Here is a 24,768-nt window from a genome sequence, read left to right as displayed (position 1 = left end):
CTTATAGTGGATGATTTTTGAGATGTGTTTTTGGATCCGATTTGCTAGAATCTTGTTGGGGATTTTTCCATCTATGTTCTTAAGTGATATTGGCCTGTAGTTCTCTTTTTTTTGTTGGATCTTTACCCAGTTTGAATATCAGTGTGATGTTAGCTTTGTCAAATGATTTGGGGAAAATCTCATCTTTCTCAATTGCCAGGAATACTTTCAGTAGGATTGGTATCAGCTCCTCCTTGTACATTTTGTAGAATTCTGCTGGAAAGCCATCTTGTCCAGGGCTTTTTCTTGTAGGTAGTTTTCTTATGACAGAGGTCAATTTCCTGGGTTGTTATTGGTCTATTTAGTGCCTCAGTGTCTTCTTGTTTCAATCTTGGGAGGTTGTGTGATGTTAGAAAGTCCTTCATTTCATTTTGGTTATCAAGTTTGTTTCCATACCTGTGTGCATAGTAATCTCTGATAATCTTTTGTATTTCTTCAGGATCAGTTGTGATTTGATATTTTGTATTTCTGATTGTATTTATTTAGCCTTTTTCTCTCTTATTCTTGGTCATTCTGGCAAGGGGTCCATCAATCTTTTTAATTCTTTCAAAGAACCAACTTTTTGTTTTGTTGATGTTTTCTATGATACTTTTGTCTTCTATGTCCCATATTTGGGCTCTTGTTTTGGTGATCTGAATTCTTCTGCTAAAGTTAGGGTTCTGGTGGTCTTCTCTTTCATCTCCCTTAGGTGATTTGCTAAGCTGTCAACTTATGAGCTTTCAATTTTCTTGATGTGCGTTCAAAGAGTTATAAATTCTCCTCTTAGAACTGATTTCAAGGAATCCTACAGGTTTTGGTAGGATGTTTCTTCATTTTCACTTGTTTCTAGGAATCTTTTAATTTCTGTTTAGATTTCAGTGTTGACCCAGTAGCTGTTCGGCATCATACTCTTTAGTGTTAATGTCTTTGTGGGCTTTGGGGGAATATTTGTTGGCGTTTATATTTATTTTTATTCCGCTGTGGTTTGAAAAGGTGCATGGCAATATTTCAACCTTATGGAATTTGTTTTGCATGATTTATGGCCGAGGATGTGATCAATCTTGGAGTACATTCCATGTTGTGATGAGTAGAATGTATTTTCTGTGGTTGTTGGGTGGCATCTATTAAGTCCATTTGGTTGAGTGTCAAGTTTAGGCTCTGAATCTCCTGAGTCCCCTGCTATAATATTGTTAGAGTCAATATATATTTTTTAGCTTACTTAGTAGTTTCTTTATAAATGCTGGTGCTCCTGTGTTGGGTGCATATATGTTTAGAATGGATATTTCTTGCTGATGGGTGGAACCTTTTATCATTATGTAGTGTCCAGTTATATTTTTTAAAATTTTTGATAGCCTAAAGGTTGTTTTGTCTGATATTAAGATTGTGACTCTTGCCTTCTTTTGTGATCCATTTATCTGAAAACTCATTTTCCATCCTTTGACATTGAATCTGTATGTGTCCCTTATGGTGAAATTAGTTTCCTGGATGCAGCAAATAATTAGGTCATGGTTTCTTATCCAGTTTGCCATTCTGTGTCTTTTCAGTGGTGCATTTAGTCCATTCACATTCAGGCTGGTTATTGAAATGTGAGCGTTTATCCATGTCATGTGGTTCTTATAACATTTTTTGCTTGTTTGTTTCCTTGTTTTTCTTTAACTTTGGGTTGATGTATGTGTGTGTTTTCAAGTTTGTTGCAATGCCTTCTCTGTTGTTTTTGTGCTCTGCTGTTCTTTTGGGAAGTGTGTGGTCATTCTTTTTAAAAATTTCTTCTGTGCTTTATACCTTTTTAAGTGTCTCCTGTAGAGCTTGTCTGAAAGCTGCATAATCTCCTAGGGATGGGATGTCTGGGGAGGATTTTAATTCTCCATCACTGATGAAGCTTAACTTGGCTGGATAGGAAATTATTGGTTGAAATTGTTTATCTTTGATGACTTTGAATATTGGATCCCAGTTCCTTCTTGTTTGTAGTGTTTCTGCCAATAGGTCTGCTGCTATTCTGATTGGTTTTTTCCTGGAAGGTAGTCTGCCCTTTCTCTGTTGCTGCCAAAAGAAAACAATCTTCTGCATGTTTCCTTTTGTGCCTTTTATTTGTAGGCAAATTACTATATGTCTAGGGGTTGGCTTTCTAATTTGATGTCTTGCAGGAGTTCTCTGTATCTCTTGTGCTTGGCTGTTCACATCTCTGATGCAATGGGGAGAGTTTTCTTGGATAACCTCCTGGAATACTTGCTCCAAGGTGTTCTTCATTTCCCTTTCTTCTTCTGGGATATCAATCAGGCGTAGGTTTGTCCTCTTGATAGAAATACACATCTCTTGTAGACTTTGTTCTTTCTTTCTGGGTCTTCTTTCTATGTTTTTTACAGATTGGGTTAATTACATGTTCTGGTCTTCAAGTTCTGTGATATTTTCTTCTGTTAGATTAATTCTTCTTTCCATCCTTGTCTTCTTGTTATTTGTTTACTGGGTGAAAATATTTTTCCCCCCGCGGGTTTGAGACCCGCCTGGGCAGCGAGACCTCATCTCTATAATAAATCAAAAAATCAGCTGGGTGTGGTAGCGCATGCCTGTAATTCCAGCTATTTGGAAGGCTGAGGTGGAAGGATTGCCAGAGCCCAGCAGGCGAGGCTGCGGTGGCCGGGGGCTGCCACTGCACTCCAGTCTGGGCGACCGGTGAGAATCCAACTCAAAAAAAAAATTTTTTTTTATTGCCAAAATCTCTGCTACAAGCTCTTTCAGTGTTGCATCCTGTTTTTTTTTTTTTTTTTTTTTTTTTGAGTCTTGAGTCACTCTTTCCATCTGTTCCCTAATCCCTGTCGTATTCTGGGACCAGTTGTTGGTGACTTCCATAGTTTGGGCTCTGAGGTCTGATTTTTCTTTTTGCTTTTTCTTTTTTTGAAATTGAATGCCTAATTTATTTATTTATTTATATTTTTTATTTTTTTATGATCAGTATTTTTTATTTTGATATTGTGGGGTACAGTTAAGGGTTAGGTATACAAATATGCTTCATTCAGGCCTCCTTGTTGATAATAGGTGTTTCCCCGTCCCCAGACAGATGTTTATTACCATTAGTCCCATCCCCCCCCATAGTTTCCCAGCACTGTCAGTCATTTTCTTATGGTAGTGCGTTGGATTATCAAGGTCCACTATATGAGTGAGAATATGTGATACTCAGATCTTTGTTTCTGTGAGAGGCCACTCAGCATTATAGATTCTAGCTCCATCCAGGTTGCTGTGAAATTCATGATTTTGTTCTTTTTTATGGCTGCATAGTATTCCATCATATATATATACCAGATTTTTTTAATCCAGTCCTCTTTTGATGGGCAGCATGGTTGGTTCCAGGTTCTTGCTATTGTGAACAATGCTGCGATAAACATTTATGTGCAGTTATCTTTTTTATAGAGTGATTTGAGTTCTTCAGGTTATATTCCCAGTATGGGGATTGCAGGGTCATATGGGAGGTTGATGTTTAGAGCTTTTAGGAATCGCCACACTGTTTTCCACAGAGGTTGCACTAGTTTACACTCCCACCAACAGTGTAGGAGTGTTCCCATTTCACCACACCCTCTCCAACAACTATTATTTTCTGAGTTATTGATAATTGCCATTCTGACTGGAGTTAGGTGGTATCTCAGTGTGGTTTTAATTTGCATCTTCCTGATGATTAGTGAGGTTAAGCATTTCTTCATGTGTCTGTTGGCTGCTCGGATGTCGTCCTTTGTGAAGTGTCTGTTCATATCTTTTGCCCATTTTATAATGGGGTTTGTTTTTTTCTTTTCAGCACATTTGAGTTCCTTGTAGATCCAAGATGTTAAGCCTTTGTCAGATCTGGAGTTGGCAAATACTTTTTTCCAGTCTGTAGGCTGTCTCTCTGCTCTCTTGATGGTTTCTTTGACTTTGCAGAGCTTGTCAGTTTAATAAGGTCCCACTTGTCTATCTTATCTCTTATGGCCTGTGGGTTTTGTTCAGGAATTAGATGCCAGTTCCAATTTCCATGAGGGTGTGTCCTTCATTTTCTAAGGTTCTTATGGTTTGAGGTTTTACCTTTAGGTCTCTGATTCATTTGGAGTTAATTTTTGTGTATGGGGATGGATAGGGGTCCTGTTTCAATCTTCTGCATGTTGTCAGCCAGTTTTCCCAGCACCATTTACTGAATAGGTTCTCCTCTCCCCAGTGATAGGTGGTGGAGGCTTTGTCGAAGATGAGTTGGTTGAGAAATTGAGGTTTTGCTTCTGGGATCTCAATTCTATTCCATTGATCTATATGCCTGTTCCTATACCAATACCAAACTGTTTTGATGATTGTAGCTTTATAATAAAGTTTGAAGTCTGGCAATGTGATACCACTTGCTTTGTTTTTTTTTTTTTTTTTTGCTGAGGATTGTTCTGGCTATTCTTGGTTGTTTGTTTCCATATGAATTCCTGTGTTGTTTTTTCTAGGTCTGAGAAGAATATTGTTGGTAATTTGATAGGTATTGCATTGAATCTGTAGATTGCCTTAGGTAAGATGGACATCTTCACAGTGTTGATTTCTTCCAATTCATGAGCATGGGATATTTTTCCACTTGTTTGTGTCATCTTTGATTTCTTTGGCAGAGTTTTGTAGTTTTCATTGTAAAGATCTTTCATGTCTCTGGTTAGGAAGATGCCAAGATATTTCATTTTTTTTTGTGGCTATTGTGAATGGAATTGTGTTTTTTATTTGGGTTTCTGTTTGTTTATTATTGGTGTAAAGAAATGCGATTGTCTTTTGCACATTCATTTTATATCCTGAGACTTTGCCGAAGGCCTTTATCAGTGTAAGGAGGTTTTTGACAGATTCTCTTGGGTTTTCAAGGTACATGATCATGTCATCTGCAAAGAGAGATAGTTTGACTTTCTCTTTTCCTATTTGGATACCCCTGACTGCCTTCTCTTCTCTGATTGCTCTAGCCAGGACTTCCAGTACTATATTGAACAGCCTCCTGAGAATGGGCATCCTTGTCTTGTTCCAGTTTTCAGGAAAAATGGTTCAAATTTTTGTCCGTTTAGGAGTATGCTGGCTGTGGATTTCTCGTAGATGGCTTTTACTACTTTGAGGTATGTTCCCTGTATGCCTGGATGTTTGAGGGTTTTTAATCAAGAAGGAGTGCTGGATTTTATTAAAAGCTTTTTCTGCATCTAATGATATAATCATGTGGTTTTTGTTTTGACATCTGTTGATGTATTTAATTACATTTTTGTTTTACGAATGTTGAACCAGCCCTGCATCCCAGGGATGAAGCCTACTTGGTTATAGTGGATGATTTTTGAGATGTGTTGTTGAATCCAGTTTGCTAGGATTTTGTTGAGAATTTTAGCGTCTAAGTTCATCAAAGATATTGGCCTGTAGTTCTCTTTTTTTGTTGGATCTTTACCTGGCTTGGGTATCAATGTGATGTTAGCTTCATAAAATGATTTGGGGAGGGTTCCATCCTTCTCAACCACCTGAAATAGCTTCATTAGGATTGGAATCAGTTCCTCCTTAAATGTCTTGTAGAATTCTGCTGGAAAGCCATCTGGTCCATAGCTTTTTTTTGCAGGTAGTTTTCTTATTACATAGTCAATTTCCTTGATTGTTATTGGTCTATTTAGAGTCTCAATTTCTTCTTGTTTCAACCTAGGTAGGTTGTGTGATGATAGAAAGTCCTCCATTTCATTGAGATTTTCAAGTTTGTTTCCATATAAGTGTACATAGTAGTCTCTAATGATCTTTTGTATTTCTTCAGGGTCAGATGTGACTTCATCTTTTGTGTTTCTGATTGTGCTTATTTGGGTTTTTTCTTTCTTTCTCTTGGTCAGTCTAGCTAGGGGACCATTGATCTTGTTTATGCATTTGAAGAACCAGGTTTTTGTTTCATTGATTTTTTAATTGTCTTTTTGTCTTCTATAACCTGGATTTGGGCTTTTATTTTGGTGATCTGGATTCTTCTGCTGAAATTAGGGTTTTTGTGTTCTTGCTTTTTCAGCTTCCTTAGGTGGCTTGTTAGGCTATTAATTTGTGCTCCTTCGATTTTCTTCATGTGTGTTTGTAGGGATATAAATTCCCCTCTTACTACAGCTTTTAAGGTGTCCCAGAGATTTTGGTAAGATGTTTCTTCATTCTTATTTGTTTCCAGGTATCTTTTGATCTCTTTTAATTTCATCATTGATCCAGGAGATGTTTAGCATCATGCTGTTTAGTGACCATGTCTTTGTGGGTTTTGGGGGGACCTTGTTGGTGCTAATGTTTATTTTTATTCCACTGTGATCCGAGAAGGTGCATGGTAGAATTTCGGTCCTTTTAAATTTGCTTATGCTTGATTTATGGCCAAGTATGTGGTCGATCTTGGAATATGTTCCATGCAGTGATGAGTAGAATGTGTATTCTCTGGTCTTTGGATGGAGTGTTCTGTAGGTATCAATTAAGTCTATTTGGTCTAGAGTCACATTGAGGTTCTGGATCTCATTGCTGATTTTTTGTCCTGATGATCTATCTAGGGTTGTGAGTGGGGTATTAAAGTCCCCAGTTATGATGGTGTTAGAGTCAATATCTTTCTTTAGCTTTCCTAGGAGTTGCTTTATCAAAGTTGGTGTACCTATGTTACGTGCATATATGTTTAGGATAGGTATTTTTTGTTGATGGAGTGAACCTTTTATCATTATGTAGTGGCCCTCTGTATCTTTTTAAATTTTTAATTGCTTAAATGGTATTTTGTCTGAAATTAGGATCACAACTCCTCCTTTCGTTTGTGTTCCATTCACTTGAAAATTTGTTTCCCATCCTCTTACTTTGAGTCTGTGCATGTCCTTTCTAGTGAAATGGGTCTCTTGAAGGCAGTTTATTGTTGCCTGGTGATATTTTATCCATTTTTCCATTCTATGTCTTTTCAGTGGTGCATTTAATCCATTCACGTTCAGGCTAATTATTGAAATGTGAGAGTTCATCCGTATCATAGAGTTTTTATAGAGTTGTTCTTCCACTTGGTTTATTGTCTTTCTTTTGTTTTGGGGGTTGGTTCATGTGTATTTTATTCTTTTTCCTGTACTCTTGTGAAGAACGTTATTCTTTTTTTCCCCTTTTCTTCTGTGTTTAATACTTTCTTAAGTGTTTCATGTAGAGGTGGTTCGGTGGCAGCGTAAGTTCTTAGGGATTGGATATCTGGGAAAGATTTCAATTCTCCCTCGCTGATGAAGCTTGATCTGGCTGGGTAGGTTATTCTTGGTTGAAATTGTTTATCTTTTAGGACTTTGAAGATAGGGCTCGAAGCTCTCCTCCCCTGCAGGGTTTCTGTAGATAAATCTGCTGCTATTCTTATTGGTCTTCCCTGGTAGGTGATCTGGCCTTTTTCTCTTGCTGCCTTTAGGATTTTTTCTTTTATGCCTACTTTGTTTAGGTGAATTATTATGTGTCTATGAATTGGCTTTCTGATTTGTTGTCTTGCAGGGGTTCTCTGAATCTCTTGTGCTTGAGTTTTTGCATCATTGATTAGATAAGGGAAGTTTTGTTGAATGATCTCATGGAAGGTTTGTTTCAGTGTGGTCTCTGTCTCTCTTCCTGCCTCAGGAAGTTCAATTAGTCTTAGGTTCTGTCTCTTGAAGTAATTTCTCATCTCTTGAAGGTTTTTTTCTGTCTTTTTGAGCTTGTTTTCTTATTTTTGAGAGTTTGATTTAGTTCTATATTTTGGTCCTCAATCTCTGACATTCTTTCTTCTGCTTGGGTAATTCTGTTTTCCATGCTTATCAGTTTGTTATTTATTTCATTCACAGTATTCTTTATTACTGTTATCTCAGATCTCAGCTCCTTTCTAGTTTCTTCTTGAGTGTCCTCAATTCTTTTTAATCTCTCCATTAATGTCTTGATATCTAAGTTTGTAGCTTGAGACCAGTCATTCTGGGGGCTCTTCATTGTTTGCATTCCAAAGTCAGTTTTCTCAGTGTCTGCCCTCCCAGGAGTCTGGGAGAGACCCATATTCTTCTTTTGGTTTTTCTTCACTTGTGTAGATTTTTCTCTTGTCCCTTAGTGGATAAAATCCCTTGAGCTTTAATCTCCAGCCTCTCCCCTCTGTTTTGGTTGCAGGCAGCTAGGCTGCTGCCTGGGAGATCTGTGACACTGGTCTCTATTCAATGTAGGGGAGGGGCTTTGTCTCCTGTTTAATGACATCAGCATTGGAACCAAGGTGGAGGCTCTGGAAGGTGGGCGGGGTGATGCGATGTAAATATGCCTTGAAAATGGCGGAGGTGGTAGTTTTACTTTCACTTTTAGGGATGCTCCTGTGGGTCTCTAGGTGAGACTAGCTGCACAGCTGGGCACTGGATCTGGGGTGCCACCGGCAGGCTGGGGAGGAGAGGGTAGGGCGTTCCCTCCTCTGGAGCTGGAAGCCTCTGACTGGCACCTTACACCAGTTTGGGGATCTGCTCCCTTACACAGGCTTGCGGTTGCACGCTGAGTGCCTCAGCCAGGGTGGGCCTGGGGCTTCAGGTCTCCAAAGCTCCAGAGGGCAGGTGGTGGCTCTGGGTCCCTCAAAGGGCACTTCAGCCAGAAATGAGACTGGTATCTCTGAGGGACGGGCGTCCAAGCCTCCCTGGGTGACTGGCAGGTTGGTGCTGGGTGCTGGTCGTAATGATGCAGCCAGGGAGGGAGCTGCGATTTGGGATTCCGGATTACCCAGCCAGCCGGAATCACATATAGTGGAGCAACCACGGTCGGGCCGCAATATCTGGCCCTGCGTGGGACCAAAGGTCCCCAGGCCTCGTACCAGCATGGCTGGTGGTGGGCAGGGGGGTGCAGGAAGAAAAGTAAGGGTCTTTTTGGGAACTCACGTTCAGAGAGTCTCACGGATCCATCTATGCTGTCGCCATCTACAGGTCTGGTCCCGAGATCTGATTTTTCAAGGCATTTTCTTTTTACACTTGGAATTACCTGTATTATTTTGCTGGATTTTCCTCATTTGTGACAGATCTCTTGCTTTTCTCTTTACTTCCATTATTCAGTGGCAGTGGGAGAGGCTTTCACTTCTGATGTTTGCTCAACCCTCTATTCTTCCTTGATCAGGGCTTTGGATTTGTTCTAGTTTGAAACAGGACTGTGAGTGGGAAGCTTTGCTGTCTTTTGTAGTTTTGAAAGTCATATAAGTAGAGGATGGGGAACTAGGATTCAGAAACTACTTGCAAATCACAATGTTCACTGGTTGTGGTTTGTGTCTCTGAGACCCACTCCCCACCACCACTCTATATGATGATGCAGTGGGCACATGTGTGTACCCCCTGAATTCAAGATATAGTAGCAGCAATGAGGAGAACAGAGAAAAATGGAATGAAATAAAATGGACAAAAAAAAGAAACCAAAAGGAAAAAACACAGTACAATGACGGTGTACTCAGGTGGAGAGGTGTGGGATTATCTCTTCCCCAGATATGTACTCTCAGGGGGTGCCCCAGTCAGGCCTATCCTGGGATGGAGTTCTCCTATTGCAGGTGATGTCCAGGCTCTGCCTGGGTTTGTCCCTCTCAGTTGAGCCCCATTTATGTGGATCTGACGTTCAAAGGAATTGCTGGGGAGGAGGAGGTGGGTTGGGTCCCAAAAAGGGCATTTGGCAGGGTAGATTTCCTTGAGCTCTTTAGGCCAAGGCTAGAGAGAACAAACACTTGTTTGTCTCCAAGTTTCTCAGAAACTTTGTCAAAAATAACTGCCACCCACTTCAAGGGCACATATGAAGCATCCCTGTCCATTAGCTCAATGAGAACTTCAGAAATCGTCAGGCCTGCAGTAATTTAGGGAAGGGAGTAAAAAGGGATATCATTTCTGGTGGACGCTTATTTCAGAGCTTCATAAATATGGCCAACTTCTCTGAGGAGTTGCTCAGTTCCCAAAGTATAGTCGCAAATCTCTGTGGGGATGACTTCTATCTCATTTTGCCAGTGTTTTAGGGAGTTACTCTTGGGTGCCTTTTGCTTTTCTGTTTGTATCAGTGACCACAAATAGCTTTGCTTCTCATGCAGTTTTTCCAAGTGTCCTGCTGTGAGGTTGTCCAAAAACACTCAGCCACTGCAAGAAGTAGAGTTTGGTGTGAGTTTTCAAATGTTCTTGGAGAATTTGAAGGACAGATTGCATTAAATCATTGAGAGGAAAGGCTTTGGTCAACTGGCGATGCCGTATTCTTTGTTTATCTGTCTCAATCTCATTCTTGTGTTGTTCAATGCTCCGATTCCCCTTTTCTTTCATATGATAGAGTTCTTTGTACTTCTTACATCAGCATTGCCACAGTTATCCCTGGAGGGGTAGTAAGTTTTCCTTAATCTGAGATAACTTCATTTCTCCCAAGAGAGCCATTAATAACTGTGCCTTATTTTTGACTTCCTTGCAATCTCTCTGGTCTTCATCAATAAGAAATCTTTGCTTACGAGCAATCTGGAAACAGTCCTCTAAGTTGAAAGGAGTGTCAGAGAGCTGTAGCAAATGTCTGATTATGTTTGTGAACCACTCTGTTATTTCTGCCTCATTTCTATTTCTGATGCCAATTTTCACTTTTTGGCTGGAATTGTTGGCTATGGGTTTTCTTTGTCATCAAGCAAGTAGATCAAAGGTCTTGATTAATTGCACAGGTCATGGACTATTTTTTGGTTTTCTTTATTGTCATCAGAAGCTGACATGAGGACCACAATGAGAGAAGAGACCTCCTACAGGAAGGTGAATTGCCACTCATGTTCCTTTGCATCTCCATGAAGATTGAGGAAGGTCACACAGTTGTCAATTTGACCTCCTCTTCCTCTACAGGACAGAGTCAGTATATTTCCACCATGCCCCTCATTAAGAGACAATCTATGCAGTGTCAGTGAAAAAATACATCATATTTATGTTTTCTGAGAAGATGATGCATGATCTGGGATTTAGAAGCAGAGAGGCTATTTCTGACTTATGAACAACACAATGGAGATAGAAACTTGACAAATCTGCTAATTCTTATAACTGTTCTTCCCTTTTGCTGATTTCTTTTTTTGCTGCCAGCTTCTCCTAATTTGACTGAGAGACCAGAGAGAAAATTCAATTTGAGAAGTGCAGGGATTAAGCATCAAAAGGGGAAAGACATACTGACAAATGGCAACTTAGGGCAAAATATATTGTCTGGCAAAATTATCTGCATAAGGAAAAATTAACATCTGAATATCCATGTGTGAATATGGGCCTAGACTTAGTGCCTGAAGGTTTAGTGGGACTATCATTGTCTTCAAAAAAGTCTTTATATGGATCAAAAGCCTCATCTTCCTGATTGCAAGCACTTAAATGACTTGGTGTTCTGTGTTTTCATCACTTGTGAACACCAAGCATCTTAGTCCATAATCCAACATCAGTAGTTTTTGTAGGAAATAAAAGATATGCTCCCATTCAGAGTTGGGCTTGGTGTTGTGCCCAGATGTCTTGTAGATCAGATGGAAGTTAATTCTGCTCATCCTTTTTGGGTAGTAATGCTGTTGGCCTAGATGCTGTAGGAAGTCTAAGAAAGCTCCATTTTCTACCACCTCCCGCTTGTTATTTTCATTATTAAATGCTTCATAAGACTGTTCCTTTCCATGGAAGAGGTCTTTTAATTGCTTTTCACCTCATCCATATGCAAAGGAGAAATGGTAGCTTCATAATCTCCAGCAATGAGCAATCTCAAGTTTTTCTCTAGTTTTTCCCAGTTATGATCTGCTCCAAGTTGGTGAGGACACGTGCAGCTTCTTTAGGTATTGGTTGTCCAATGTGATGTCTCATTAATGCCATGCATTGTGTTTTCTCTTCTGTAGAATTAGTTGTGATTCCAACTGTGGCTGTGAAACTTGTGAGTACCAGGAAATCCTGAGCCCTGTAGGTGCAAATATTTTTGAGCTCCTGGTATTTATTTTGGGCAGTTTGTATTTATCCTATAGGAAGTTTAACTCATCACACTCTAAGAGATACTGAAAAGTATTGTTTTCCGCCTGATATCCTGCACCAACTGCAATGGAAAGTAGTAAAAGCTGTGTGTTTGGCTACTCTTTCTTGGAGTTAATTTAAGGAGCAGCTTGTGAGACAAGCTGACCTTGTAAGTGGCCTTTCTTTGAGCTTCCTCCATTGTTCCTGGGGAATCAGATTTAACCTTCACATCCATGGAGTCATTCTCTTTTTTTGGGGGGGTGTTTTTATTAATTCAGAAAATTGGTTAATCTGGAATTCTGCTAATTCTTTCTCTGACTGACAGTTCCACTGCATGATGGAGTATGCCTGAGGAAAGTTTTTCATTTTGTAGATATGAAGATCCAGAAGGCTGCAAATCAAGATTTAATAAATTTAGTTTTATAAATGGAAGACTTTTTGCAAAAGTTAACAGTATTTACTAGAAAATTCTGCAGCATTTTCTAATTTCTAATAAATTCTAATTTTCTAATAAAATGTTGAGGCATATATTAATCAAAATATCATAACATTTTTGTATTTTTGACTCAACATTTGCATGAAATTTATCAGGTTCTTTAGCAGTTCTTTGAGATTAGACACCTCCCAGGATTTCAGATTCTCTAGGAAAACTCTGGCCTCCTCCCCCAGCACTCAGTAATTGCACTTCATTCTGGATCTGGCCATTGTGGCTAGTCAGAGCAGTGTAGTTGTCTTTTATGCAGTAAGCCACCTGAAGAAGTTCTATAAAATTGCTTCTGTGGTTGGAGAGGATGATGTCCCAAATGAGCACCAGTTGAAGTCCCTGGCCAATGACACACCAGTTTTGATTGCTGGCAACCAAGCCAGCTTTCCCCTGGACAAGACCATTTGCTTCCAGTGGGCCACCTGTTTGGACCACAGATAATTGGACTTTGGTTTGAAGATTTTGGAAAGTTTTAGTCTGAGAGGCTGTTTCTGAATGAGAGTCTGACATATTCTTACCAGCAGCAGCTTTCACTCCAAAGCCACTGTAGTGACCCCTTATGAAAATATCCAGGGTCTCTGCTGACTGCTGTTTTTACTTTTGCCAGCTGCTCACTTCAAAAACCCTCTGAAGTAGCCTTCCACCAGTAGATTCCTCCAAGGTGCAGAGGACCTTTGTTAGTATGACAGCCAAACTTGTGAAAAAAGATTTCAGTCATGTACCTCAACAAGGAAAATCTGTCTTGACCTTCTGTCTGATTCAGAAAGTCTTCATTGTACTTCAGTTGCTGAAGTGCTGCCTTGTATAGTTGTTGCTGATCAGTGGAAAAGAGGCAGGAGGCCAAGGAGACATAGCTAAATTTGGTTGAGCAGAAATAAGAGTGCTCAGAATGTGATCATTGACTTTCTTTGGATTCTGAATGCTTTCTCGGATCCATACCAGCTCTAGACTAAATCCCCAACCTCCACCCTTTGCTGAGACAGTGACAGCAATGCCCAGCTTTTCTATCATCTGGGTGAACATGGATTCTTCTTGAGAAGATGTAAATTCTTTTGTTTCCATCTGTGTGTCTTGCTCAGGGTCAAAGAGTGAGAACTTCTTGGGGACACTGATTAACTTCTCTTTTTTTTCTATCAGGCCCTTTTGGTGACTGACTTTATAAATTCCCTGGAATGCCAGTCCTCCAGACGCTCTTCTCACCAGATCTCTATCTGGGAGGTTTTGCCTGTGGGTAAGCGTTCCTTCTATGTTATTGAGCTGTCTCTGCAAAATTTTTATGACTTCTGTTAGGGGCTTTTCAGGGAATGGCCAGTATTCTTCAGGAATGTCCATTGCTTGCCTCAATTCTGCTTCTTTCTTCCTCACTGTTTCTTCCTTTGATGCCTCTCTTTTGACAGCAAGACACTCAGTTCCAGCAGTGCCTGTTCTGCCTGCTTCTGCTTTTTGTTTACCATCTCGGCTTTAAACTCCTGTAATTCTGAAAGACTATCTTAGTGTGACATGTTAAATAGCTTCTCCAGGGCTCTTTCCCCTCATGAATATTGGGCCTGGGATTTCAGCTTCTGGAGGTCTTCTTCTTCTAGGTGTTGTAAGGCCTGGGCACAGGTCACACCCAGATGTTGCTGCAGTTTGGGAAACCAGTACTCAACAGCCAGTCCCACTTCTCTCAGCATCTCTTGGAGATTCTACCTCTTTTTGCCTCTGAGCTGCAGCTCACCAGGGGTTTGTTCTGCTGTGTTTATGACTGTGTGAAAAATAGACAATTAGTTAACCCATCTGTGTTCTGACCTTAAGAAGCATCAGCCACATGGTCAAAAGGACAAGTATACTAATGATGCAAGCTTCCAAGCCTTTTTCATTTTTAATTGTTCCAACATAAATCTTTTGTTACCACATTTTTTTGTGTGTTTAAGTCATCATTATGGATGTTCTTAACAAGAATTGCCTTTTTAGTGTCAGTTGCTTCTTACCAGCCTTATTTTGTCACTTCCTCTTACGTAGAATCAATTGCATGGGAAACATTAACTGAGAGACAGAATTTGAAAATATGCATGAGTTTGGGGCTTGATATTTATTTTTTTAAAAAGATTGATAATGCCAATAGATTATCTTTCCCCTACTAATTTCTATGACACTTTTGTTGCCTGGGCCCCATCCTATCTCTCTGTCACTTCTTCCTAGGTCATTTTATGTTATTTATTTGCTCTCCCTTTTAAATGCAGTTCTAGCCTGGTTTTTGCTTGTTACTCCCTTCTTGGTCTTCATCTTCCCTAGTTAATTTTATCTTTCTAGTACATGAATAGCTGTACTGCTGATGCCATTTACACTTGTGTCTGTATACCCCAATGCTCTTTTGTAGCCAATATTTTATCAGTATTATGTTCCCCCCCCGCCTTCAGAACATATGCTTGGACAGCAAATTAGATAAAATTTCACATTTTAATTTCATATGTTATTCAAGTTTACCTTTCTTTTGTATTTCCTGTCCAGCTAAATGGTAATACTACATTTATAGGTCAATGGGTTTCCCATCCATCCTCCTCCTTCCTAACAGGAATTTGGTACATTATGGCTTTTCAATATACTCTCGTATATCTCCCTTCAATTTCACTTCTCTTCAACTCCTGCCAGCTCTCCCTTAGATTTTATCTTCATCGTGTCTATGAGATTGCTATAAAAGTCATCACATCTGGTATGGTTTGAATGTCTGTCTTGTCTAAAACTCACATTGAAATTTAATTGCCATCATAATAGTATTAAGAAGTGGGATCTTTGAGAGGTGATTAGGCCATGAGGAATCTGCTCTCAGAGGTGGGGTTAATACTGTTATGAAAGATTGGGTTTGGCTCTCTTTTGCCTTTTTACTTTTCTGCCTTCTGCCATGTGATGGCATAACAAGAAGGTCCTTGCAAGATGTCGATGCCTTGATCTTGGACTTCCTAGCCTCCAGATCTGTGATCCATAAATTTCTGTTTATTATAAATTATCAAGTCTTAGGTATTCTGCTATAGCAACACAAAGCAGATTAAGACACCATCTTGCAGTCATTTTTATCTTATGCATTTCATCTTTCTCAATGTTTCTAAAATTTGAATCTACACTTTATTGGCAAGCTCAGCAACAGAGACCAACCTTTCCTACTGAAGACACCTAAAATAAATAAGCTTGTAAGACAAATTTTTTAAAGCCTCAAAGAGTTTACTAGGTAAAGAATATCTGACAGAAGAGGTAAATATTTTGAAGCAATAATGAATGAAAACTTTTATTACAAATTAAAGGCCAAATTTAAGACCTTAGTGAACACCAAGCAAGAAAAATAAAATACATTCACACTCAGAGTGAAACTGCAGAAAACAAAACAAAACAACAAAAACATGGCATCCAAAGTAAAACAGTTTACCTTTAAAAACCTAATAGAGCACTAACTTCTCAACAGCTCTAGTGGAAGCCAGAAGACAGGGGAATGGAAACTTTAATGAGTGAAAGAAAGTAGATGACAAAAATCTTACGCATAGTGAGGTATTCTTAAAAAATTGTGGTGTAAAAAGGGTCATTTAAAGACAAAAATTGAAGACTTTTGTTTCCAAAATTTGGTATAAAGGCAAGCTGGCTTAACTCCCCCACAGAAACCAAAACCAAACATACAGCATTGATATTTTCGCCAACAACCCATAGCAAAATTATGAGGATGACACAATTCCTTGGACCACAAAAAAGTTGAACAACTCTGAGTAGGTGGTAGGAGAATCAGACTTCCACATCTGCAGTGCTTCCCCTCCCCTGTATTCTGTCTGATACTAAGCCTGTGGAAAATGTCCCCCTCAACTCACAGTTTTCACATTGGAGAAAAAGAAATTGAGGTGGTTAGTCAGCTTCCCCATTTTTGTGGTTTCTCCAGAAGTAGACATCTTCCTGCCTTAACCCACGGGAAATATTGTGACTTCCTAAAGGGAGAAATATCTTTGAGAGCAGGCAAAGATAAAGGGAGGAGGTAAGAATACCAGCCCCAGCCCAGCAAATTCTGCTCTGTAACTCAGGCAAAAGAGATGCCAAATCAGAGTGCCTGTTCAACAACACCATGCCATAGAAAGTATATTCCACAGGTCCCCTGGGCGTGAACCCCTAGCCAACATTCCTACGTTGCTGGGATAATTCTTTTGGAACTTTCCCTATTCCAAACAGGCAGTGCTATAATCATTTACTAGAGCTGAGATAAATCTGGTCTTAAGGCACCACCTAGACCCAAAAAGAAGCAGCAACCTAATGGTAAATAGTCATTAAGAAAATATATCCAATAAAACTTCAAATGAGCCAGGCAGAGAAAAAACTACTCCTTTAATACAAAGACATAGACACATACCCACAAGAAACAACAGCAAATAGGGAACCATGACCTACCCAATAGGAGTAAGTAAAAATCCAACGACTGACTCTATTTATTTATTTTTAAATTTTTTTATTTTAAATATGTGGGGTACTCTTCAGGGTTAGGTATACAAATGTTCATTATGCAGGTACCCATGTTGATGAGGTATGCCACCCCCCAGTAGTTTTCCACTACTGCCAATCCTGCCCTCGCACTCCCCTGGCAATTTCCCACTACTGCCAATCTCTTTCTTATAGTATTACGAAAATTGGAAAATTTTTTTAAAAAAAGAAACAGATCATGGAATTAAAAATCAAAATTTCTTATAATTTTATTAAGAGCAAGTCAATATCTTAAGAAAACCTATTTTTTTTTTTTTGAGTTGGAGTCTCACTCTGTCGCCCAGACTGGAGTGCAGTGGCCGCTCCCGGCCACCGCAGCCTCGACCTGCTGGGCTCTGGCGATCCTTCCGCCTCAGCCTTCCAAGTAGCCGGAATTACAGGCGCGCGCTACCACGCCCAGCTGATTTTTTGATTTATTGTAGAGATGAGGTCTACGCCGCCCAGGCGGGTCTCGAACCCGCGGGCTCAGGCAATCCACTCACCTCAGCCTCCCAAAGGCGCGGGATTACAGGCTGAGCCACCGAGCCCGGCTAAGAAAACCTATTTTAACATAGAGGAACAACATTTTGGGGGAGTTCGGAGAGAAAGGTGGATGCCTGACTCTATTTAGATAGTGATCTGTGAGCTCTCAGCACAAGAATTTAAAATAGCCACTTTAAAGAAACTCAGTGATCTCCAAGATAAAACCAATTCAGAAATTTATCAGAAAAATTTAACAAACAGATTGAAAAAATAAAGTAATTAAATAAAATAATTAAATAAATGAAATAATAAAACCAAAGAGAAACATTTGAACTAAGATATTTGAAATGTTTGAACATTTGCTGAACTGAAGGACTCTTTAGAGGGTCTCAACACCAGAATGAACAAAGCAGAGAAAAGAATCAGTGAGCTCAAAGACCAGCTATTTGAAAGCGCACAGTCAGAGGAGGAAAAAGAAAAAATGAAACGGAATGAAGACAACCTACAAGATACAGAAAATTATATCATAAGACCAAATCTAAGAATTATTGGTGTTCAAGAGGGAGCTGAACAAGAGCAAGGAATAGGAAGCTTACTAAGAAAAATAATAACACAAAACTTTCCAAAACTTGAGAAACATAGAAATACCCAGGTACAGATAGATCTGAGAACATTCAACAGATTCAGTGAAAATAAAATACCCAAAGACATATAATAATGAAACTCTCAAAGGTCAAGAACAAATAGAGAATACTAAAGGCAGCAAGAGAAAAGAAGCAAATGACATATGAAGGAACTCCAATTTGGCAACAGACTTCCCATGGAACCTGTACAGGCCAGGAAGAAATGGAATGACATTTTCAGTGTTCAAAGAAAAATACTGACATTCAGGGATATCGTATCCACAAAATTATCCTTCAGACATGAAGGAGAGAATAAAATATTTCCCAGACAAACAAAATCTGAGAGAATTTACCACCACCAGGCTCATCTTGCAAGAAATGCTAAAGAGAGTTTTTCAATTTGAAAGAAAACATGAACATGCAAAAGAAAACTTTTCAAGATATACAACCTATTAATAAAATTAAGTGCATGAACAAATGCAGAATATTACTGTAATTGTGGTGTGCAATTCATTCACACCTCTAGTATGAAGCCCCAAAGACAAATGCATCAAAAATAATAATAGGTACATCAATCTGTTAAGAAATAGGTGATATAAAAATATATAAATTGAGACAACTAAAAGTGAAAATGTGGGGAAATGGAGTTAACGTATAAATTCATTTGTATTTTTTGCTTTGTTGTTTCCATTCTTTTATTTGTGATCTAAGATAAATTGCTACCTTTTAAAAATCACTTTTTAAATCTATAAGATGTTTCTGCAAATAGCGTGGTAACCACAGTGCAGAAGCTTATAATAGATTCTGTAAAATAAAAAGCAACATTAAAACATGTGACTAGAAAGAATCACTTAACCATAAAATAAGTCAGTAAGGAATGGAAAGTGAAAAAGAAGAGTGTCAAAACAAACAGAAAACAAGCAACACAATGGCAATAGTAAGTCCTTACTTATCAAAATTAACACTGAATGTAAATAATCTCAATTATTCAATTAATAGGCATAGAGTTGCTGAATGGTTAAGGACCTAACTATGTGCTTCCATGAAGATATCTACTTTACTGATGAAGTCACACATAGACTGAAAGTGAAGTGGTGGAAAAGGATATTCCATGCAAGAGGAACCCAAAAAAGAGCAGAAGTAGCTTTACTTATGTCAGATAAAATAGAATGCCAATGGAAGACTTTACAAAAGGACAAAGAAGGTCACTGTATAATGATTAAGTGATCAATTCAGCAAGAAGATATAACAATTATAAATATCTATATATCTAGCACAGAAGCTCCAAAATATATAAAGCAAGCATTAACAGATCTAAAGGGAGAGATAGATTGCAATACAGTCACAGTATGGGACTTCAACACCCCACTCTTAGTTATGAACAGATTATCCAGACAGAAAATCAACAAAGAAGCAATGAATTTAACCTCCACAACTGATCTAATATATCTAAATGACATTTACAGAACATTTCACCAAGCTTTTCAGAATAAATATTCTTCTCATTAGTATATGGAATGTTTTCTAGGATAGACCATAAGTAATGTCACAAATCTCAACAAATTCAAAAAAATCAAAATCATACCAAATAAATTTTATGATCACAATGGAAGAAAACTTGAAATCAATAATTAGAGAATCCTCAAAAACTACACAGGCACATGGAAGTTAAAGAACATGTTCCTGATTGATCAATGGGTCCGTGAAGAAATTAAGAAGGAAATGTATACATTTTTTGAAATAAAGGAAAATGCCAAGGCAACATACCAAAGTCAATGGGCTACAGCAGAAATAGTACTAAGAGGGAAATTTATAGCAATATATGCCTACATCAAAATAATAGAATGATTTCAAATAGGCAACCTAATGATTCATCCTAGAGCACTAGAAAAGTAAGAACAAACTGAGCCCAAAATTAGTAGAAGGAAAGAAATCATAAAGATGAGAGCTAAAATAAATGAAATGAGACCAAAAAATACAAATATTGACAAAATGGCTTCAGGGTTTTTTTTCAATATTTTTTCTAGTAGTTTCAGAGTTTTAGGTCTTAGATTTAAGACTGGGAAGTTTGGGGAGGGGAATGAAGAGAGGTTGGGTTAATGAGTAAAAAAATACAATGAGAAAGAATAAGCTCTAGTGTTTGATAGTATAGTAGAGTGAGTATTGTTAACAATACAATAATGTATTATATACTTCAAAATAGCCAGAAGAGAAGAATTGAAATGTTAACAACATAAAGAAAATATATATGTTAAAGGTGATGGAAATCTCAATTTTCTTAATTTGGTCAATACACATTGTATGTATGTATCAAAATATCAAATGACCCCCCAAATACGTACAACTATTATGTATCAATAAAAAAGAGAAAAAGTCAATCTAAAGAATGGAAGAAGATACTTGCAAGGTATATATCTGATAAATGTTTAATATTCAGAATACATTAAAAAAATCCTTACAACTCAACAACAAAAAGGCAAGAATCTAAGTAAAACATGGACCCAGTACTTGAACAGATATTTCTCCAAGGAAAATGTAGACATGGCTAACAAGCACATGAAAAGGTGCTTAATATCATTAGTATTAAAAAAATGGACAAGACTATTACACTAAAATATCTCTTGACTTCTACTAGAATATGTATACTACTACTATTGATGATGACAATGATGATGATAAAAGAAAAATAACAAGTGTTGGTAAGGGTGTCCACAAAGTAAATCTTTCAAGCATTGTTGTTGATGAAATGGTGTAGCTATCATAGAAAACAGTCTGTTGGTTCCTTAAAAAGCTTAAATTTGAATTACCATATGGCCCAACAGTTCTACTGCTAGATAGATACCATAAAAAACTGAAAACAGGTATTCAAACAAATACTTGTACACAACTGTGTATAGCAGCACAATTTACAGTAGCCAAAAGGATGGAAACAACCCAAATACCCTTTAACTGATGATGGATAAACAAAATGTAGTATTTCCATACAATGAAATATTATTCAGACATAAAGAGTAAGTATTGATGTTTGCTACAATGTGGATGAACCTTGAAAACATTATGCTAAGTGATATAGAAAGTAAAATAGTATATGATTCTCTGTGTATGAAATATTTAGAATAAGTAAATTTATAGAGACTGAGGACAGATTGGTGGTTGCCAAGAGTTAGGGGAAGTAGAAATAGGGAATGACTACTTAACAAGTATAAGGTTTTCTTTTGTGGCAACAATACTTTGGAATGTGATAGAGGTGATTGTTTCACAACATTGCGAATGTACTAAATTCCACTGAGTTATATGATTTTAAAAGGGTAATTTCATGTTATGCGAATTTTACTTTAATAAAATTACATAGATTTACAATTAAAATAGATGAAAAACAAGGGTAGTAAAACTCAAAATCCATCATTTCCTAATGATTTTACTATATTTCCCTATTATATATGGTGCTGAGTACACTTTTGTCCATTATATACCAGGTCCAACAATCAGGTTTGCAAACTATCCTAGAAAAAGTGCTATGTATCTCATTGCTGAATATCACTATAGTCACCTTGGAAGTAGTCCCCTTGAAAAACTGTGCACTGATGCCAGTGCCTATTCCAGCCATCAAAACAGTTTTGAAACTCTTTTTCTGGAATGACCATCAGAATTGTTGTCGTTATTTTTTATTTTTCATAATCAATATTTTTATTATGATATTGTGGGATACAGTTAAGGGTTAGGTACACAAATATATGCTTTGTTCAGGCACCCTTGTTGATAAGAGGTGTCTCCCCGTCCCCAGACATATATTTACTACCATTAATCCCATCACCTTTCCCCTCCCCCCCATAGTTTCCTACCATTGTCAGTCATTTTCTTATGGTATTACGTTGCATGATCAAAGTCCACTATATGAATGAGAACATGTGATACTCAGATCTTTGTTTCTGTGAGAGGTCACTCAGTATTATAGACTTTAGTTCTATCCAGGTTGCTGCGAAATTCATGATTTTGTTCTTTTTTATGGCTACGTAGTATTTCATCGTGTATATGTACCACATTTTTTAATCCCGTCATCTTTTGATGGACAGCATGGTTGCTTCCAGGTTCTTGCTATTGTGAACAATGCTGCGATAAACATATGTGTGCAGGTATCTTTTTTATAGAGTGATTTGAGTTCTTCAGTGTATATTCCTAGTAGGGGGATTGCGGGGTCATATGGGAGATCAATATTTAGAAGTTTTAGGAATTGCCATACTGTTTTCCACAAAGGTTGCACTAGTTTGCACTCCCACTAACGGTGTAGAAGTGTTCCCTTTTTGCCACACCCTCTCCAGCAACTGTTATTTTTTGAGTTATTGATAATTGCCATTCTGACTGGACTTAGATGATATCTCAGTGTGGTTTTGATTCGCAGCTCCCTGATGATTAGTGAGGTTGAACATTTCTTCATGTGTCTGTTGGCTGCTCGGATGTCTTCCTTTGAGAAGTGTCTGTTCATAACTTTTGCTCATTTTATAATGGAGTTGTTTGTTTTTTTCTTTTCAGCACGTTTGTGTTCCTTGTAGATCCAAGATGTTAAGCCTTTGTCAGACCTGGAGTTGGCAAATACTTTTTCCCAGTCTGTAGGCTGTCTCCCTGCTCTCTTGATGGTTTCTTTGGCTTTGCAGAAGCTTGTCAGTTTAATGAGGTCTCACTTGTCTATCTTATCCCTTGTGGCCTATGGGTTTCGAGTTTTGTTCAGGAATTGGATGCCAGTTCCAATTTCCATGAGGGTATGTCCTTCATTTTCTAAGGTTCTTATGGATTGAGGTTTTACATTTAGGTCTCTGATCAATTTAGAGTTAATTTTTGTGTATGGGAATAGATAGGGGTCCTCTTTCAATCTTCTGCATGTTGTCAGCCAGTTTTCCCAGCACCATTTACTGAATAGGTCTCCTCTCCCCAGTGGTAAGTGGTGGAGACTTTGTTGAAGATGAGTTCATTGAGAAATTGAGGTTTTGCTTCTGGAATCTCAGTTCTATTCCATTGGTCTATATGCCTGTTCCTATACCAATACTAAGCTGTTTTGATTATTGTAGCTTTATGGTAAAGTATGAAGTCTGGTAATGTGATACCACCTGCTTTGTTTCCTTTGCTGAGGATTGTTCTGACTATTCTTGGTCATTTGTGTTTCCATATGAATTCCTGTGTTGTTTTTTCTAGGTCTGAGAAGAATGTTGTTGGTAATTTGATGGGTATTGCATTAAATCTGTAGACTGCCTGAGGTAGGATGGACATCTTCACAATGTTGATTCTTACAATCCATGAGCATGGGATATTTTTCCACTTGTTTGTGTCATCTTTGATTTCTTTGAGCAGTGTTTTGTAGTTTTCATTGTAAAGGTCTTTCACATTTCTGGTTAGGAAGATGCCAAGGTATTTCATTTATTTGTGTGGCTATTGTGAATGGAATTGTGGTTTTTTGTTTTGTTTTGTTTTGTTTTTGAGTTGGAGTTTCACTCCGATGCCCAGACTTGAGTGCAGTGGCCGCTTCCAGCCACCGCAGCCTTGACCCGCTGGGCTCCGGCCATCCTTCTGCCTCAGCCTTCCAAGTAGCCGGAATTACAGGTGTGCGCTACCATGCCTGGCTCAGTTTTGGTTTATTGTAGTGATGAGGTCTCGCCAAGTTGCCCAGGCGGGTCTTGAACCTGGGGGCTCAGGCAATCCACTCATCTTGGTCTCCCAAAGTGTGGGATTACAGGCTGAGCCACCGAGCCCAGCCGGAATTGTGGTTTTTATTTGGGTTTCTGTTGTTTATTTTTGGTGTAAAGAAATGTGATTGTCTTTTGACATTTATTTTATATCCTGAGACTTTGCCAAAGGCCTTTATCAGTGTAAGGAGATTTTTGACAGATTCTCTTGGGTTTTCAAGGTACACAATCATGTCGTCTGGAAAGAGAGATAATTTGACTTCCTCTTTTCCTATTTGGATACCCCTGATTGCCTTCTCTTCTCTGATTGTTCAGCCAGGACTTCCAATACTGCATTGAACAGGAGGGATGAGAGTGGGCATCCTTGTCTTGTTCCAGTTTTCAGGGAAAATGGTTCAAATTTTTGTCTGTTTAGGAGTATGCTGGCTGTGGGTTTCTCGTAGATGGCTTTTACTACTTTGAGGTATGTTCCCTGTGTGCCTAGATGTTTGAGGGTTTTTATCAAGAAGGGGTACTGGATTTTATCAAAAGTTTTTTCTGCATCTAATGATATAATCATGTGGTTTTTGTTTTGACATCTTTTGATGTATTTAATTACATTTATGGTTTTATGAATGTTGAATCCAGTTTGCTAGGATCTTGTTGAGAATTTTAGCATCTATGTTCATCAAAGATATTGGCCTGTAGTTCTCTTTCTTTGTTGAGTCTTTACTTGGCTTGTGTATCAATGTGATGTTAGCTTCGTAAAATGATTTGGGGAGAGTTCCATCTTTCTCAATTGTCTGGAATACCTTTAGTATGATTGGTATCAGCTCCTCTTTAAATGTCTTGTAGAATTCTGCTGGAAAATCATCTGGTCCAGGGCTTTTTTTTGTAGGTAGTTTTCTTATTACGTAGTCAATTTCCTTGATTGTTATTGGTCTATTTAGGGTCTCATTTTCTTCTTGTTTCAACCTGGGCAGGTTGTGTGATGGCAGAAAGTCCTCCATTTCCTTAAGGTTTTCAAGTTTGTTTCTGTACAAGTATACATAGTAGTCTCTAATGATCTTTTGTATTTCTTCAGAGTCAGATGTGACTTCATCTTTTGTGTTTCTGACTGTGCTTATTTGGGTTTTTTCTCTCTT

The 24,768-nt window shown here is 38.3% G+C and overlaps 1 pseudogene; it reads right to left on the bottom strand.

Moving 5' to 3' along the window:
- The window catches only part of LOC103257954, a 77,347-nt pseudogene that overhangs the window by 22,019 nt on the left and 30,560 nt on the right, over positions 1-24,768 (bottom strand).

The sequence above is a fragment of the Carlito syrichta genome, unplaced genomic scaffold (assembly GCF_000164805.1).
Source record: "Carlito syrichta isolate Samal-C Ts95f unplaced genomic scaffold, Tarsius_syrichta-2.0.1 Scaffold301909, whole genome shotgun sequence".
In the NCBI taxonomy this organism is placed as follows: Eukaryota; Metazoa; Chordata; class Mammalia; order Primates; family Tarsiidae; genus Carlito; species Carlito syrichta.
This window is presented reverse-complemented; position numbering and strand designations above follow the sequence as displayed.